The following is a 6,000-nucleotide window of genomic DNA, read 5'->3' as shown; positions in this document are numbered from 1 at the left end:
ACACACTATTCCCCACTTGGCCAGAGAACATGACCTCTGTCAACTAGGCAGCAATTTGTATGTTACCAGATGGGTAGCAAACTGGTTGGGTAGCCATGTCAAGCAGTACACTTGTAATGAGTGGCATATCCCAGGGATCAGTCTGGGGGCCTCTGGTATATGGGATATACTTCTCTGAGGTGCAGGTCAAAGACACTGGTCTATGACTGACCAAGTTGGCAGATGACTGCAAGCTGGGAACAGTCATCAATACCCAAAGTGATGTGGACATTCTACAACAGGGTCTCACCAAAACAAATGACTGCTACCAGAAACATGGCCTCAAGCTGAATGCCTGCAGATGCATCATCATCCCATTCAGGGAGACTCATGTCCCCTCCCCACATATTGTCACATGAACAACAATGTCCTACATACACAATCAGTAGTGAGGCATTTGACCACCCAGGTTGATAGCAACCTGAAGTCTGAGCACCATAGATGGGCCAACACAAAAGTAAGGGTATCTCATCCAGGGGCAAAGAGGTAATAAGATCCATGTATTCTAACCTTATAATGCCACTTATTTTGTACAATGCTCCCATCAGCATGTACCTCACAAAGCACATAGAACAGCTGGAAAGACCACAGAGGTTCCTCACTGGGATAGTTTAGGACCCCAAACACCTACACTACACAGATAGGCTAACAGCACTGTTCCTGTACTCAGTTCCATACAGACTCCTCAGAGGTGACTTCAGTCTGGCATACAAAGCAATCCAGACCCTGCCTTGATGCACATCTGGAAGTCAAGAACAACTCAATCAACCTGTAGGCGCAGCATCAACCTGGTCTTTGATATTAGTAGGGTTTATTGGTGTGACAAATATGTGTCCCACAGACTCCTGCATCTGTAGAATACATTTCCTGTCCACATCAAGCCGAGTGCTTCAATACCCCTTGTGAAGTGTTCCCTGTATAAGTGCATGGGAAACAGACAATTCAGTCCTGTGATTCCACCTGTGTCCTTGCTGTACAGGGGCTCTGGGTGCAGACATGTCTTAACATGGGCTACACCCTCATCTGCAAGGGTTTTAAGGTCTTCAGGGCCAATAGCCTAGTAACTTCATATCAATCTATCAACCTATAAACAAATGTCTGTCACTGGTTCGCCACATTGCCCTATACTGCTCTGCCACTGACATACCTGAAAATCACAGTGCTATGTGGAATATACCACACATATAATGGGCATATCTACTCAGTAGAATGCACTCTGTACCCACACCCATACCTCTCAACCATCTTTAGAGCAAGAAATCTGGACAATATCATAAAAAAGTAGGACAAAGGCCAACAAATAGGGACAATATTAAATATTGCTCTCACAAACCTAAAACATTGATGGAATAACAGGTTTTGCAATAGCATGAATTTTCTGAAGGTTATGAAGTCTGAAACTCAAATGTTCTGTCATTATTTTCTAACTTCAGTCTTTAGGTATTTGCCATTAACTTGCCAGAAAACAACAATTTTATGAAAAATGGACCAAAATTATGAGACAAACATCTGGACATTCTGCAAAAATCTGTACAGTTGAGAGGTGTGAGTCACACCAGGATATGACTTTTCAGTTAAGAAGAATAACACACAAGCAGGTGATCTCCAGCCAGTATATCTGTTTACACAGCTTCAACAGCCAATCGGCTGAAGCCACACCTCTCAACTGGCTGGATTGGGCAAAAATGTCTATAGTTTGGTTCATAATTTTGGTCTGTGTATCATACATCTCATATTTCTCAAGTAAATCACTGTGATGATCTGAGGATTTTTGTCAAAAAGTAATGACACAATACATTTCAGTGTCAGATGTCATATATGTCAGAACATGTCTGCTAAAACAAATCCTTTTGCACTAGCAACTTTCCAAATTAATAAGAACAATATTTACAGTATCTTCCTATGTTTGGGCCATTGTCCTCCTATTTTGGCAGGCTATCTCTAGATTCCTTGCACTAACAGTTTGATAGGTATGTCTGTAGCACATAAAACCCCAGACTGGAGTACAACCATCTCTGGAATGGAGTCCCACTCTTACTATAGAAGGTCATACTGGGCATGCTCCTACACTTAGAGAATTACAGCCCATGTCTAAACCCACATCAGACTATATAAGTGTATTGTGCATAGATGCCCTTGCATACAGACAGCTATGTACACCTTAACTGCCTCTACCCACACCCATCAGACAGGATTACCCTCAGCTAGCTGTAGGTGACCCATATGTGATATATCTGCATCTGTTGCGTGTGATACACAGAAATATATATGGACAACATATAACAATATTTTAAGCATACACACACATAGATATGGGGAAGAGAGAGAGACAGACAGTGATAGAGAGAGAGAAAGAGAGAGACACAGGGAGACACACATTGAGAGTGAGTCATAGACAAGGATACCCTGAAACACATATAGTGGTATCCTGTTGCAGACAGTTGCATACCAGTGGTAAACAGTCACATGTGCCAGCATGAAGGTGAGCTTCTTTGTGTAATAGTACTGAGATAGGAGTTGTAATATCACATCACCTGTCTGTGTGTGTGTGTGTGTGTGTGTGTGTGTGTGTGTGTGTGTGTTTGCAGTTTAAAGTATTAAGAGGCCTTTCCCACACAATACATTTCCCAGTGTCCTACTTTACAAGATCTGCTAATGTCATTCACCTTAGGCATATTTTTGGACACTTGTTAGCCCTATAATCTCTGTGGCATGTGCAATAACCATGTAAGACTATAGTACAAATAACTAGGTAGATAGAGGTTCTAATCTCAGTCCTGGAAAGTGTATGTGTTTATAGGTTAAAAAGCTTTAGGACATTCCCACACACTACACTTCTCATTGCTCTACTTTAGCAGTCCTACTGATGTCAATCACTTTATACCTTTGGACAATGCAGCCCTGTAAGTTATGTGGCACATGCAAAAACTACATAACAGTAAAGTTCAAATAACTAGATAGGCAGGGATTCTAATCTCAGTTCTGACAAATGTGTGCTTAAGTGTTTGTAGGTTAAAGTGTTTTGAGGCCTTTACTACCCAGTTCACTTCCCATTGTCATACTTTACAAGGGCTGCTGATGTTATTCACCCTAGAAGTACCTTTGGACAGCCCTCATCGCTATAAGCTCTATGGCATGTGCAATAACTACATAACATTATATTACAAAAAAAATAGATAGGTAGGGGTTTCAATCTCAGTTCTGGCAAATGTGTGTGTCTAAGTGTGTAGGTAGACGTGTTTTGAGGCCTTTCCCACCCAATACACTTCCAATGCCATACTTTACAAGGGCTGTTGATGTTATTCATCCAAGAAGTACCTTTTGTCAGCACCCCAGCCTTTTAAGCTCTGTGGTGCATGCAGTATCTATGTAGCAGTATAGAACAAATAACTAGATAGGCAGGGGTTCTAATCTCAGTTCTGGCAAATGTATGTTTGTGTGTGTGTGTGTGTGTGTGTGTGTGTGTGTGTGTGTGTGTGTGTGTGTGTGTGTGTGTGTGTGTGTGTGTGTGTGTGTTTGTGTGTGTGTATGTGTATAAGTGTTTGTAAGTTTGTAGGTTAAGGTATGTTGAGGCCTTTCCCACCCAGTACACTTCCCACTGCCATACTTTACAAGAGATGCTGATGTTATTCACCCTAGAAGTACCTTTGGACAGCCCTCAGCCCTATAAGCTCCATGCTGTGTGCAATAACTACATAACAGTATAGTACTAATAACTAGATAGGCAGCGGTTCTAATCTCAGTTCTGGCAAATATGTGTGTTTGTGTGTATGTTTGGAGATTAAAGTATTTGGAGGCCTTTCCCACCCAATACACTTCCCACTGCCATACTTTACAAGGACTGCTGATATGATTCACCTTAGAAGTATGTTGGGACACTCTTCAACTTTGTAAGCTCTGTGGCTAATGTGATAACTGCATAACACTGTAATACAAATATCTCGCTAGGTAGGAGTTCTAAACTCAGTGCTGGCAACTATGATTTTGTGCATAAGCTAAAGTGTTTTTGAGGCCTTTCCTACCCAGTACACATCCCATTGCCCAACTTTACAAGGCCCACTGATGTCATTCACCTTAGAAGTACCTGTATACACTCTTCAGCCCTATAATCTCTGTGGCGCATGCAATAACTGTATAATACTATAGTACAAATAATTAGATAGGTAGGGATTCTAAACCCAATACTGGCAACTATAGTATGGTGTGTATTTGTGTGTGAAGCATACCCCCTGTGTATGTGTTGGTTATTCCATTTTAAGGCCTGTTGACTCCCTGTCCATGGCAGTTCATTAAAGAGGCAGTTAATGGCATCTGCCTTACATGTACCACGTTAACTACACAGGCCATACCAGTCATCTATACAGATGTATATGGAATATTCAGATGTTTGCAACCTATATGGGGTCTGTATCCCCTAACAATGGGCATTTATGAGTAATTATTGTAAAATATGTCACTGTTACTGCAGTGACAGACATGTCAGCATCGGACATCATATCTGTCTGAAAGATCATGCTGATACAAAGTCAGGTACTCTATCATATGCCCGGGTAAGTAAGAGCTATTTATGAGACCAGTTGCTATTTTGGGTGTTTTAACCCACCATTCATGAAGGCATTCCCAAGATTACTTGTTGTAAGAGGTAGTAAGTTATGTCCCCAGCATATAATCTCAGTGGTGAATGTAATGTGTATGTAGCACTATAGTACATACAAGTGGATATGTAGGGTTAGTATCTATTGGCAACAGTGTATGTGTTTCTGTATACATATCCCCTGGGGCTGTCTTTACTGTGTGTATGCAATGGTTATATCATTTTGTGTGGCTCTTCAACCAGTTAACTCCCCCATTGCCAATCTAGTTGCAGCCTCTACAGATGTCATCCTCCTTACAAGCACAGTTACACAGTTTCTAACACAAAGGCACTGTGGTGCATGCAATTGTCATATAACTGTGTATTGTACATAAAATGATAGGTGGGTCATCTAATATGAGAAGTGTCAACTCTGTGTGCATGTGTATTTCAATGCATGCCATGCAGCAGTGTGTGTGTGTTTCAGGTGGCTCTACCATGTTAATGGCCTCTGAACCCACCATTGGCAATCCTAACAGCCCCTGCAATTGTCACCCACTTGAATAATAGTGGCAGACACTGCAACACTACATTAGCTCTGTGGTGTTTCTGATATGTATCTAGCAGTATCATTTGTAAAACCGGGCAGGTAGAGGTTCGTCTATTAGCAGGGGCAGGTCACACACAAACAGCATCCACCTTGTGAGTGACCTGAACTGGCTTTGTTGGCAGCTTGGATGTGTGTCACACACATTGACCCTCTTGGGGAATGGACACCCTGTCCACATCAGGCAGAGTAGCTACCTACACCTTTGCAGATGTAACATGGTCAACTGGATGGTAAATGACACATACACCCTTGGGATACCACCTCTGTCCCTGTTGGATGGATACATCCGCTGCTGCCTTGCATACACATGGGCTAACTTGTGGCCTAGGGATATGGCTGCTCAGGGCCCACAGCCTAGTAACCTGATATGGTACATTGAGTACCATAAGTGGCCTGTCTCCTGTGACAGACTGTGTTATGTATCCACACACACCAGTGCAATTGACTACTGGGTGTCCCCTATGGGCAGTATTACAGTATCATGTCTTCAAGCCTACATCCCACAAATAGGTGAGTGCTCCTACAGGTGCATGTGGACATTCCAAGAGCATCTGAGCTACACAATAACTGATGTCAGTGCATATGTATTGCAGGGTGACCACCTCATAGGTGTCTGACATCTTCACCACACATATGTTTGTATAATGTGTACATGTGCCTGAAAGATGTAGACCCACTTGCCAGACAAATGTGTATTACCACACACCAATTGAACAATACATGATGTTTGTCCATATAGTCTGGGGAATGTGTCTGTGGCATGCCAGACCCCTGGGTG

The sequence above is a fragment of the Protopterus annectens genome, chromosome 2.part2 (assembly GCF_019279795.1).
Source record: "Protopterus annectens isolate FY-2018-M chromosome 2.part2, PAN1.0, whole genome shotgun sequence".
NCBI classification, from domain to species: Eukaryota; Metazoa; Chordata; order Ceratodontiformes; family Protopteridae; genus Protopterus; species Protopterus annectens.
This window is presented reverse-complemented; position numbering follows the sequence as displayed.